This window comes from Ranitomeya imitator, chromosome 4 (genome assembly GCF_032444005.1).
Source record: "Ranitomeya imitator isolate aRanImi1 chromosome 4, aRanImi1.pri, whole genome shotgun sequence".
In the NCBI taxonomy this organism is placed as follows: domain Eukaryota; kingdom Metazoa; phylum Chordata; class Amphibia; order Anura; family Dendrobatidae; genus Ranitomeya; species Ranitomeya imitator.
In genome coordinates, this window is record NC_091285.1 from 547,399,102 (window position 1) to 547,413,121 (window position 14,020).

At 42.8% G+C, this 14,020-nt stretch overlaps 1 protein-coding gene across 1 annotated transcript in view; it reads right to left on the reverse strand.

The window, feature by feature from the left end:
- AGBL1 (AGBL carboxypeptidase 1) overlaps positions 1 to 14,020 on the reverse strand; it is a 1,336,772-nt gene that overhangs the window by 322,040 nt on the left and 1,000,712 nt on the right. The window lies entirely within an intron of this gene.

A 14,020-nucleotide genomic window follows, 5' to 3' on the forward strand; every position in this document is an offset into this window, starting at 1 on the left:
CTCCAGTCATTACACTGGCTACCCATTCATTACAGGATACAATTCAAAGTACTTGTTCTCTCCCACAAAGCTCTTCACAGTGCAGCACCCCTTTACATCTCCTCCCTCATTTCTGTCTATCGGCCTAACCAACCTCTTCGCTCTGCAAATGATGTTCGACTAACCTCTGCACTAATCCGTAGCTCCCACTCCCGACTACAAGACTTCTCCCGTGCTGCGCCAATCCTCTGGAATGCTTTACCCCAAGAAATTAGGACCATCCACAATTTGCATAGTTTTAGGCACTCCCTCAAAACACATTTGTTCAGAGCGGCCTATCATGTTCTCTAATCAGTTATTTTGTTTGTGTGCAGCCCATTCACTATTTCCATCTATCCCCCACTCCTTGAAGATGGCTGGACCATCATTGTAAATACATCATTGTAAATACACATCTGTACTTTGTATTTCCCCACCTCATTGTAGATTGTAAGCTCTCATGAGCAGGGTCGTCTTGTGTTGCTTTAATTATTGCATTGTTAACATTGTTACTTCTGACTGTTGTGTTTGAAGCTGTGAAACTGTAAAGCGCTGCGAAATATGTTGGCGCTATATAAATAAAGATTATTATCATATTATTATTATCCGAGCACGCTCGGGTGACCTCCGAGTATTTGTTAGTGTTCGGAGATTTACTTTTCACCGGGAGCTGAATAATTTACAGCTATTAGCCAGGCTGAGTACATGTGGGGGTTGCCTGGTTGCTAGGTAATCCCCACATGTACTGTAATCAAGCTGGCTAATAACTGTAAATCATTCAGCTGTTGAGGTGATGAAAACTTAATCTTCAAGCAGAGAGCAGTCAAATACTCAGAGACCACCCGAGCAACGAGTACACTCACTTATTACTAATAATGAGATAAAAGACTTTGCACAAGCCTACATACACACATCAGGGGTAAGTTCTTCAAGATGTTTGGAACAACCTTCTTGTCGAGTTCCTGCCAAAACTTTGCGCATGTGTAGCTAAAAGAATTGGTGATGTTTTGAAGGCAAAAGGCGGTCACACCAAAAATTGCTTTCATTTACATTTCTCTTTTGTGAATTCACTTTGCATTGTTAATTGATAAAAATAAACTATTATATTAACCCTTACAATTTTTTAAATAATTCCTACTTTGCAGCATTTTTTCCACATCTGCCTAAAGTTTTTGCATAATATTGTATATATACACAACATTAAAAAAAATGGGATGTAGCAAAGAACAAACATTTTTAGAAATGATAAGCTAGATTAAATCTAAATTACGATTTATAACATCAGCTATCAACAAGTGAAAAGCAAAGTCCTGTAGCCTAGAGTAATTTGAGAAAATCGCTAGGAGACATTTTTATTTTTTTATTGAAGATGAAATAATTTCACATTTAGTGGACAATGAGAGCTGCAGCAGAGCCGCTAATGTTTTTAGTTGTGAGAAGTTCTCTCCTTTGCAGGGATCAAAATGTCCATGGAGTGTGATATATGAGAATATAGCGAGCTTTGAAAATATAATAAAACCGTGGACTGAACTCTCTAAACATTCTTGTAAGGATGTTACCCTTTTGGCATCAAATAATTGCCGTTTTTATCTTTGTCTGACAGCAATGGACAAATGATTACAGTGGTCCCTCAAGTTACAATATAAAAAATTTTTTCGGATCACTGTTGTAAGTTGAAAAAAATTGTAACTTGAAATCATACAGTAATTCTGTGGAAACCTGGTAAGTAGCTTGGAAGCTCCGAAATCTCAACCTAAAATAAAACTAATAACATTTAAATCAAATTGGTAGACAATTAATGCAAAACTCGGAGGTACTGAAAGTTGTAAATTACTGTATTTTTTTTTTACTATGAGATATACCGTATTTTTTGGATTATAAAATGCTCCGGATTATAAGACGCACCCCAAATTTTGAGGAGAAAAATAGGAAAACTATTTTTTTTTATAAAATGGTGGTGCTTCTTATAATCCATGTGTCTTTTGCTTTCTGAGGTGGTGGATGCGGTGAAGCGGGGTCCCAGGGTTGCTTCTGGAGGAGGCAGGAATGACGTGATGCTGCAGGCTGGGATAAAGGGGTGTTCCTATGTGTGGCATGCTACTGCGGGTGTTCGGTGCTGCTGCGGGTGTCTCAGCTGAGATTTCATTTCCCGAGAACTTGGTGCCGAGATCTCCATCTGCGCATGTGCCGCCCCTGGTGGCCATTTTCCCGGAGTCCACCGCACAGGAAGCCATGGAACTGCGGGGGCTCTGGCCTTTCACAAAATGGCACCAGAGCCCCCACAGCATCAAAGACACCCACAGCAGAATTGGAGACACCGTCAGCCCTGCCAGAGATGCATGCTGCACTGCTGGACACCCCCGCAGCACCTCTGGGCACTCACAACACTGCCGGACAGCCCCTCATCCCTGCCTGTGGCTTGCAGCAATGGTACCTGCAAGGTATATCTGTATTATAAGATGCACCCCATATTTCCCTTCAAATTTGGGGGGAAAAAAAGAACCCTGCAATCCGAAAAATACAGTACTTGTTAGGAAAAAAAATCTTGCTACAAAGGGTGTGTGTTATAGTCTGGAGGCAGCTTCCTATGATTGAAGACCAGACTGACACAGCATTCTTCCTGATCACTGAGAGAAGTGTGCAGCAGCACAGTATTCTCTTGTAATACCTTACACTGATCTGTCTGTTTGGTGCAGGGCAAGAAGCAATGCTACCAGCAGCTGCACATCAACTCCTGATTAGTTGAAAGACCTTTCACATCATGTGATGTATCACATGCTTGAAGGAAACGTCAAAATGTGGTACCATATACTCTTCACATAAAATCAATGTGCATGTGTTTCTGTATGTGTTGCTGAACTGTATGTGTTTAATTAGGAGAGGTGTGTCTATTGCACAACTTTGCACATATGGTCCAGAGCTGTGTGTATATGTATGTATGTAGCAGTATGTGTATCAAGGAGTGCTGTGTGTGTATGTAGCAGAGTTGTGTGTATAGAATGGTGTGTGTATATGTGACAGTTGTGTATGTATACAGAGCAGAACTGATCCTACATTTACAATGTGTGCAACAAGCTTGTGTATATGTTTGTGCTGCAGAAAATGTACCTACAGTGGAATGTCAAAGTTTGGGCTCCCTTGGTCAAAATTATGCTTATTGTAAACAGTTAAGCAAGTTGAAGATAAAATCGTCTGTGAAAGGCCAAAAGATAAAGATTATACATTTCCTTTATATTTTAGGCAAAAGAAAGTATGTTAGCATTTTTTTATTAGTACCCAGTAGCATTTCTTTTGCAAAAATCACAGCTTGTAAACGCTTTTTGTAGCCAGCTAAGAGTCTTTCAATTCTTGTTTGATGGATCTTCATCCATTCTTCCTTGGCAAAATTCTTCCAGCTCTGTGAGATTCCTGGGTCCTCGTGCTTGCACTGCTATTTTGAGGTCTAGCCACAGATTTTCAATGATGTTCAGATCAGGAGACCATGAGGGCCATTGTAAAACCTTCAGATTGTGCCTTTTGAGGTAGTGTACTGTGGATTTTGACTTGTGTTTAGGATCATTATCCATTTGTAGAAGCCATCCTCTTTTAACTTCATCTTTTTTTTTACAGATGGTGTAATGTTTGCATCAAGAATTTGTTAAAATTGAGTTAATCCATTCTTCCCTCTACCCGTGAAATGTTACTCGTGCCATTGTCTTCAACAAAACACTAAACCATGATTGATCTATCCCCATGCTTGGAGAGACTTCTTTTCTTGAAATTCTGTGCCGTTTTTTCTCCACACATGTCTTCAATGTGGCCAAAGAGTTCTATTTTAACGTCATCAACCCACAGGACATGTTTAAAAAATGCATATTCAAAGCAATGCTTGAAAAAGGCTGGATGTGCGGCCGAAACGTTGCTATCTTACCATGGCTGGAATAAAGACTTTTTCTACTGAATAATAACACCCGATTGGAGCACTGTTCTTTCTACTCTTTGAATATACGTTTCTTCAGGAGGTTTCCCTGGATTTGGAACGAGCGCCCTTAAGAAAGTGAGTGCTGTTGGTCACCTGTATACTATTCATGTTTAAAAAATGCATCAGGCTTGTTAAGTTGTTCTTATGCATACTTCTGACACTGAATTTTATGGTGAGGATGCAGAAGAGATTTTCTTCTGATGACTCTTCCATGAAGGCCATATTTGTGCAGCTGTCTCTGAACATTAGAACAATGTACCTCAATTCCAGAGTCTGCTAAATCTTTCTGAAGGTTTTTTACAGTCAAGTGGGGGTTATGATATGCCTCTTTAGGAATCCTTCGAGCAGCTCTCACTGAAATTTTTCTTCGTCTTCCAGACCTTATCTTGACCACAGAACATGCAGTACTGTACTGTAACCAGGTGCTACTATACCGCCAGTCAATGCAGGCACTTCAGTAACATAAGTGACTTACGAACGATATTCCCATTCCGATTGGCAAATGTGATTTGCAGGAACATCCACACAAACATCTGGCTCTGGCATTGCACATTATGTAGAATATGGGTTTAAGTTACAATTGCCCAGGAGAAAACAATCCATCTTGAAAGCAATACAACCAGTATGGATTATGAGTGGAGAGAGCACTTCGCTAACATTACCATATGATAGAGCATTACTACCACATCCAAGGATCTTAAGTATTTTAGTGCCCCTGAATTTTTCTAGAATTGTACTCAACCAATGCATTTACAATTCATAGACTGAAAGTCCTGTCAATGCCAAGAGAAGACTAAGCTTTAATTAGCTTTATTTTTCTGGGCTGCTGTCAAATCATTAATGGATTGGATGCATTATTGCAATTTCCTGTAATAAATACGACTTGTTATGCTGTACGTCTCACATTAAGGTCACAATTTATGACCATGTGTTACTGTAATGAAAATAGTGGAGGAGTTGGGTAATGATTTGTAATTGATGCATTTCTGTGTTCCCTTACTGTTATGCCAGGTTTTACTTAATTGAAATAAAAAGGAATTATACTAGCTGACTAATTTCCCTGTGTTATTGTTTGCCGGATGTTGTGCTTTTTCACTTGATTACTGTTTAAGTGGCTTAGGTACAGAAGCTGTGGCCATTCAATTTGAATGGAGAACTAACCACTCAGTAGTGAAATAGAGGTCACGCCACTTTAACTTTAGGTCACGCCTATATGCAGTCTATATATCTGCAGAAGGTCTAGTTTATAGATGGAAACATTATATATTACATTGAAAATAAACATAACCCCTATTTCACTACCGAGTGCCTAGTTCTTTATAGCTACTATAACGGGAAGGATTCTACTAGTGCGCTACTGTCTTGAAGTCCCTTGATCTACTTGCAATTCAATTTGGATGGGTGGCCCACTATGCCAATAGTTTTGTCGCGCCATGTGCTGACATTTGTATAAATTACAACTTACATAAAAAGTCACAAAAAAGTTCCATGGAAAATGACGTGCACCTCTATTCCACTGGACTAGAAAAAGTGCCACAATATTAGCCAAAGTGAAAACTAATAGCGGTGACTAGAGATGGACAAAGTAATGCAATTTGACTGAAATTGAACAGTCCTCAAATTTTACAAGAATACACTATTATGTAGAGTCCAGATTTTTTTGTAATTGATTATGTAATTCACTCCACCCGAATTCAGCAAAACGTCCAAAGGTTGCGGCCCCTTTCTTGCTAAATAGTAGAGAGCAGGCAAAAATTTAAAACTAAAAAAAACAAAAACGTACTCACCTTCTGACTACCCCAGCTTCTCCTTGCCCACTTATTGGTTATCCATGCCTCTGCGCACTGCATCTCCAACCTGGTATTTACTGTAAGTTGTTGTTTTAGGCCCTAGCCAGGACCCAGAATTCACTGCACATGAATAGTAATCTTCAGCAACTACTTGAGGCCTGAATCCTTGACTCATAGTGAAGCCCCGGGCAGCATGGTGGGTTAGTGGTTAGCACTGCAGCCTTGCAGCGCTGGAGTCCTGGGTTCAAATCCCCCCAAGGACAACATCTTTAAAGAGCTTGTATGTTCTCTCCGTGTTTGTGTGGGTTTCCTCCCACATTTCAAAGACATACCAATAGAGAATTTAGATTGTGAGCCCTATTGGGGACAGCGATGATAATGTGTGCAAACTGTAAAGCGCTGCGGAATATGTTAGTGCTATATAAAAAATAAAGATTACAGTGGTCTACAAAAAAAAAATCTTTGGCATGGACTTTAAGAACAGTTTTAGACTAATTTGAGGGTGCTGAATTCAAATCTGATCTTATAATTTCTCTATCACATCACGTTTTTGCGCTATAGGTATATAGCCCATTTTCATGAATTCCATGATAAATATAAGTAGTGTATGAAAAGTGCCGGTTTATACGGTTCACTAAGGAAAATTTAGCTTTCATTTAGTCTCCCAATAAATGTGAGAATATCTTTGTTCTCTTTGAACATGCATAATTCCCATTTGTTATGATAAAAAGGAAACAAACAGTTTTCAACGCATGCAACAGTCGTGTGCAGGTACTGTTTTATTTATTGAAATTTTCAATTAATTTTGATATTTATTGTTTTTATCCTGCTGTTTTTTTGTTTTTTCTTTGTGAACAATACCTAAGGTGTGTGGCGGGGGGGGGGGGGAGGACAGAAATTCAGTGAACAACTCAGGTAGCTAAAAACTTTTATCTTGTATTTCTCTGCAGGATGGTTTGCGGATCTAACAATGGCCTCTACATCTCGCAGAAGACAGTGCTCACTGCTCAACTGATCCAAATATTTTTTGCTACATCTGTGGAAACTTTATTGTGAAGACTCAGAGGCGCAACATTACTGACGTTGTAAAGAGCGTGTATTTTGCGTACTTCAAAGTAAAACTTGGAGACCATGACAAGCAATGAGCTCCTCACAAAGTGTGCAAAGCCTGTATTGAAACCTTCAGATCACGGTCTCAAGGAAAGAATGCTAAACTTCAGTTTGGAGTTCCTATGGTTTGGAGAGAACCAAGCAATCATTTATTAGACTGCTATTTCTGCCTAGTCGATGCAAAAGGTTTCAATAAGAAAAACCAGCAATATTTGCAATACCCAAGTATCCCTTCAGCTATTTGACCAATTGCCCATAGTGAAGACATACCTGTTCCAAAATTTACTGCGCTTCCAGAAAACGTTGACGCAGAACTCTCCTCACATTGTTATACTGATGGAGAAGACAGTCCAGATATTTTTCAGTCATGTGATGAAGATTGTGACAAACCAATTCTGTTTACTCAGTCTGCTTCGAATGACATGGTTAGAGATCTTTATCTACCAAAAGAGTCTGCTGAACTATTGGCTTCAAGACTACAAGAGAATCGAATGTACAAGTGTCTCATTTTATCGTAACAGGGAAGCAGAACTGCGTAAGTACTTCCATTCAGATGGCCAGCTTGTCTATTGTACTGATGTTGAAGGGCTACTTCTCTTTATGGGACTTCCAGCATATGATTCAAGGGATTGGAGGCTTTTTATTGATAGTTCCAAAAGAAGTTTAAAATTTGTTCTGCTACACAATGGAAATAAGTATGGCTCTGTAACAATAGGTCATTCTGTAAAACTTAAAGAAGAATACAAAAACATCAAGATTGTTCTAGAGAGGTTACAATATAATGTTCATGGGTGGTTAATTTGTGTTGATTTGAAAATGGTTAACTTTCTTTTGGGTCTGCAAGGAGGGTACACAAAGCACCCTTGTTTTCTGTGCTACTGGGACAGTCGAGCTACACCAGAGCATTGGGTGAAAACTGAATGGCCTCAGCGACAGAGTTTGAAGGCTCAACCTGCCCAGAAGAAAAACGAGGATGAAAACCAAAATTGCAAAAGAAAGGTGAAACCAAAGTAGCCGAACTAGCCCGATTATTAAGGGCAAACTCGGCCAACTGCAAGAAAGACACCCAATCATCCTGATCAGCAGACACAAAGCATCTAAAATAGGTCTCCAAGGTCTGATTAGTTTGCTCAGTTTGGCCATTAGTCTGAGGATGAAACGCCGAAGAAAAAGACAAATCAATGCCCATCCTAGCACAAAAGGCCCGCCAAAATCTAGAGACAAACTGAGAACCTCTGTCAGACACAATATTCTCCAGAATGCCATGCAAACGAACCACATGCTGAAAAAACAATGGAACCAGATCTGAGGAGGAAGGCAACTTAGGCAAAGGTACCAGATGGACCATTTTAGAGAACCGGTCACAAACAACCCAGATAACAGACATCTTCTGGGAAACAGGAAGATCCGAAATAAAATCCATGGAAATATGCGTCCAGGGCCTCTTAGGGACCGGCAAAGGCAAAAGCAACCCACTAGCGCGAGAACAGCAAGGCTTGGCTCGGGCGCATGTCCCACAGGACTGCACAAAAGCACGGACATCGCGCGACAAGGAAGGCCACCAAAAGGACCTAGCAACCAAATCTCTGGTACCAAGAATCCCAGGATGACCGGCCAACACTGAACAATGAACCTCAGAAATCACCTTACTTGTCCATAGATCAGGAACAAACAGCTTCCCCACAGGACAGCGGTCAGGCCTATCAGCCTGAAATTCCTGAAGCACCCGCCGCAAATCAGGGGAGATGGCAGAAAGAATCACCCCTTCCTTAAGAATGCCAACCGGCTCAAGGACTCCAGGAGAATCAGGCGAAAAACTCCTAGAGAGGGCATCAGCCTTAACATTCTTAGATCCCGGAAGATACGAGACCACAAAATCAAAACGGGAGAAAAACAGGGACCATCGAGCCTGTCTAGGATTCAGCCGCTTGGCCGACTCGAGGTAAATCAGATTCTTATGATCGGTCAGGACCACAACGCGGTGCTTAGCTCGCTCAAGCCAATGTCGCCACTCCTCAAACGCCCACTTCATAGCCAACAAGTCCCGATTGCCGACATCATAGTTGCGTTCCGCAGGCGAAAACTTTCTGGAAAAAAAAAGCACACGGTTTCATCAAAGATCCATCAGACTCCCTCTGAGACAAAACGGCCCCTGCCCCAATCTCAGAAGCGTCGACCTCAACCTGAAAAGGAAGAGAAACATCCGGCTGATGCAACACAGGGGCAGAAGTAAATCGGCGTTTAAGCTCCTGAAAGGCCTCAACAGCCTCAGAGGACCAATTCGTCACATCAGCGCCTTTCTTCGTCAAATCAGTAAGGGGCTTAACCACACTGGAAAAGTTGGCAATGAAACGGTGATAGAAATTAGCAAAGCCCAAAAATTTTTGAAGGCCCTTCACAGATGTGGGTTGAATCCAGTCATGAATAGCTTGGACCTTAACAGGATCCATTTCTATAGACGAGGGAGAAAAAATAAAACCCAAAAAAGAGACCATCTGAACTCCGAATAGGCACTTAGACCCCTTCACAAACAAAGCATTATCACGAAGGATCTGGAACACCATCCTGACCTGCTTCACATGAGACTCCCAATCATCGGAAAAAATCAAAATATCATCCAAATATACGACCATGAATTTATCAAGATAATTGCGGAAAATATCATGCATGAAAGACTGGAACACAGATGGAGCATTAGAGAGCCCAAATGGCATCACAAGGTATTCAAAATGGCCTTCGGGTGTATTAAATGCAGTTTTCCATTCACCCTGTTTAATGCGAACAAGATTATATGCCCCTCGGAGGTCAATCTTAGTAAACCAACTAGCCCCCTTAATCTGAGCAAACAAATCATTAAGCAAAGGCAAGGGGTATTGGAATTTGACCGTGATCTTATTAAGAAGACGATAATCAATACAGGGTCTCAAGGAGCCATCTTTCTTAGCAACAAAAAAGAAACCCGCTCCCAATGGTGATGAAGAGGGCCGAATATGCCCCTTCTCCAAAGACTCCTTAACATAACTCCGCATGGCGGCATGCTCTGGCACAGACAGATTGAAAAGTCGGCCCTTGGAGAACTTACAACCAGGAATCAAGTTAATAGCACAATCACAGTCCCTATGTGGAGGAAGGGAACTGGACTTGGGCTCATCAAATACATCCTGGAAATCCGACAAAAACTCAGGGACCTCAGAAGAGGGGGAAGAGGAAATTGACATCAAAGGAACGTCACTATGTACCCCTTGACAACCCCAACTAGTCACCGACATAGTTTTCCAATCCAGCACCGGATTATGCTCCTGTAACCATGGAAAACCCAGTAAAACAACATCATGCAGGTTATGCAACACCAGAAAACGGCAATCTTCCTGATGTGCTGGAGCCATGTACATAGTCATCTGCGTCCAGTACTGAGGTTTATCCTTGGCCAAAGCATATATCCTGAACCACCCAGATATCAAGAGGAAAAAAGAGACAAACCAGAGCACAGAAAAAAAAATGGTTCAGAACTTTCTTTTCCTTCTTTTGAGATGCATTTAATTCATTTTTGGCCACTTGTACTGTTATGATACGGTGGTCGAGGAGCAACATGGAATGAGCTCTAATGGAAGTGGTAACTGTACTGACCGCAGTCCCTAAGCTCAACACAACACTAGAAATAGCCGTGGGATGCTCCTAACTCTCCCTAGGCACCTCGTCACAGCCTAAGAGCTAACTACCCCTAAAGACAGAAGCAGGAAAACTATCTTGCCTCAGAGAAAATCCCCAAAGGATAGATTAGCCCCCCACAAATAATGACTGTGAGTGGAGAGGGAAAAGACATACACAGAATGAAACCAGGATGAGCACAGGAGGCCAGTCTAGCTAAATAGATAGGACAGGATGGAATACTGTGCGGTCAGTATAAAACACTACAAAAATCCACGCAGAGTTTACAAAAAATCTCCACACCTGACTAAAGGTGTGGAGGGTAAATCTGCTTCCCAGAGTTTCCAGCAAGACAGAGTTAATTCATACTGATAAGCTGGACAAACATAGAAAGCACAGAATGGATAAGTCCACAAACTATGGACAGAAAAGAGAAAGCAAAAACTTAGCTTTGCTGAACTGGTCAGGATAACAGGGAAATCCAAAGAGATGTGAATCCAACCAGGAACCATTTACAAGTGGCACTGGCTGAAGGAATGAGCCAGGCATAAATAGCCGAGCAGAAAAGACGATAAGTGGAAGCAGCTGAAGACAGCTAAATCCAAGGAGCAGCCATACCACTAGAAACCACAAGAGGGAGCCCAAGAGCAGAACTCACAAAAGTGCCGCTTACAACCACCGGAGGGAGCCCAAGAGTGGAATTCACAACACTGTTCCTTAAATAGATAAGAAACGACCAGCCCCTTTTCACAGTCCCAAGGTTCGGTAGTATCCATGGGGTGTGTCTCTTTATACTGTCTGCCCTGATCCCAGTATATTCTCTCTTTGTCAGAAGCAGCAGGGGGTCAGCCTGCAAGACATCTGAGCTTCTCCAGACTGACATCTGTCCAAAGGGCCTCCTGGAAGCTATCACTGTCAGTCTGCAGCCCCTGGTCTAGTATGACTGCCAGGCCCTGGTCTGAAGCTGAGTCTTCAATGTCGGTTATCAGGGGCCTCGGTGGGTCTGCCATATGAGGAGGCTCCGGGGCCACAGTATGGAACTCCTGTTCTGGCAGTTCTGTCTGAGTCTCATCCTCTAATCTTTGGGGTTGAGTCTGAGCTACAGCCTGACTCCGGGTCACAGCTTCCACATGCATACAGTCCTGTGCATTGGTACATTTTCCCTCCTCGCACGTGATCTCAGGTGGGTCACTTGCTCCCACCTTCTCTGTTGCATTTACTTGCAGGAGGGGGATATAGTGGGACACCATCCTCCCCAAGTCTGTGCCTAGCAACACATTGGTGGGGATAGCCTCTGATACTCCTACTTCTCTCAGTCTTTTCCCTGCTCCCCAGTATAGAGATGTAATCAGGACTGCGTCTTTGATCATCTTCTCCACACCAGGATGTGTTGAGCAGCTGTTGCTAGTTTATTACTAACCAGCTTTCATAATCCTGCTCTCCTCTCCCTGTACTGGGGCCTATAAATTTAGATTCATTCTCAGGGGTGCATGCATGTGTGGGGTCGCACACATTCAGCAAAGCATAGCATTAGCTAAGCATCAAGCTACAGAGCTGTTACTCCATGGCAGTTAGTCAGGGCAGGAGTCCGGTAACCCACACTCTGCTCTCCCTTTTATCCATGTGCTTTATTCCTATCCTCCTATGTTCCCTTGCCATCCAAATTCATTGCCCAATCCCCTCTCCATCACGACTCATACACATCAGCCCCTCTTTACTTCCCTCTCCCATGTACAGCTCCCATGCACTTATCACCTTCCTGAAAAACCTCAGTCCATCTTGCCCACTTGCCATCAAACACACTGCATAAAAAATCTTCATACAATTTCAAAAACTTCTTTATTTTTATCTTCCTACTACTACTGATTTTGGGGGACATCTCCCCCAACCTCAGTCCACCATCTCACAACCTCAACCGCTAACCTACCTCATATCAAAACCATTCTAACCTTATTAATATTACTTGCACTCCCTCATCTCTTACTTTGATTTGTGCCCTTTAGAATCCACGGTCTGTATGTATATGTATAACAAGCTTCCTTTCCTGCACAACTACTTTCTGAACAACTCTTTAAATCTGTTGGCCCTCACTGAAACCTGGATCCAAGACTCTGTCACTGTCTCCCCTGCTGCCATTTTTCATGGTGGCTCACAATTCTCCCATTCCCGGAGACCCACAAACAGACCTAGTGGTGGAGTCGGCATACTCCTGTCCCCACAATGCACCTTCCAGGTCATCCCCCCAGTTCCATCATGCTCATTTCCTTCTTTTGAGGTCCACACGATCATGCTCTTTTGTCCTCTTTTCCTCAGAGTAGCGGTCATACATCGGCCCCCAGGTTCACCGACCCACTTCCTGGACCATTTCTCAGCCTGGTTGCAGCACTTCATATCAGAACTCTCAACCCTTATCCTGGGAGACTTCAACATCCCCATTAACCGCCCCCCTTCCACATCTGCATCCCAGCTTCTATCACTAACCACTTCTCTCAGCCTCTCACAGCTCTCAACCTCTGAGACACACAAGGACGGTAACACCGCTGACCTGGTCTTTGTCCGGCTCTGTTCAATCTCCTACTTAAACAACTCACCGTTTCCCCTCTCTGACCACAACATTCTCTCCTTCATGCTCACAAATCCTCGCTCACCCCAGCACACTCCTAGCTGCCATTCAGTCAGAAATCTACATGCTATTAACCCTCATACACTTTCAGACTCCTTACACTCATAACTGTCCTCAATCTCCTCTTTTTCCTGTCCTGATCTGGCTGTACATCACTATAATGACACTCTTAGAAGCACCCTGGACCAAGTAGCGTCCCTCACCCTCAGAACCTCCAAACACAGAGTTAAACAGCCCTGCATTTCCCCTGGCTCACTCTCCACATTCGATCCCATCACAGAAGAAGAAGTCTCCAAGCTCCTCTCTTCTTCTCGTCTGACTACATGCACTACTGACCCCATTCCCTCTCATCTCCCACAGTCTCTCTCTCCAGTCGTCACAACTCACCTAACTACAATCTTTAATATCTCCCTCTCCTAGGGCATTTTCCCATCCTCCTTCAAACACTATCATTACTCCATTATTAAAGAAGCAAGCCCTCGACCCATCCTGCACAAATAACTACAGACCGGTCTCCAACCTCCCCTTCATCTCTAAACTCTTGGAGCACCTGGTCTACTCCCACCTTACCCAATACCTCTCCACTCACTCCCTCCTAGACCCTTCACAGTCCGGCTTCCGCCCCCCTACATTCGACAGAAACTGCACTCATCAAAGTGACCAATGACCTTTTGACAGCAAAATGTAACTGTGACCACGCTCTGCTCATTCTTCTTGACCTTTCTGCAGCTTTCAACACTGTTGACCACCCTCTTCTACTTTCTAGACTCCAGTCACTAGGCATTAAGGACACTGCTCTCTCCTGGTTCTCTTCCTATCTTTCTGATCGCTTCTTCAGTGTTTTGTTTGCTGGCTCCACTTCATCTCCTC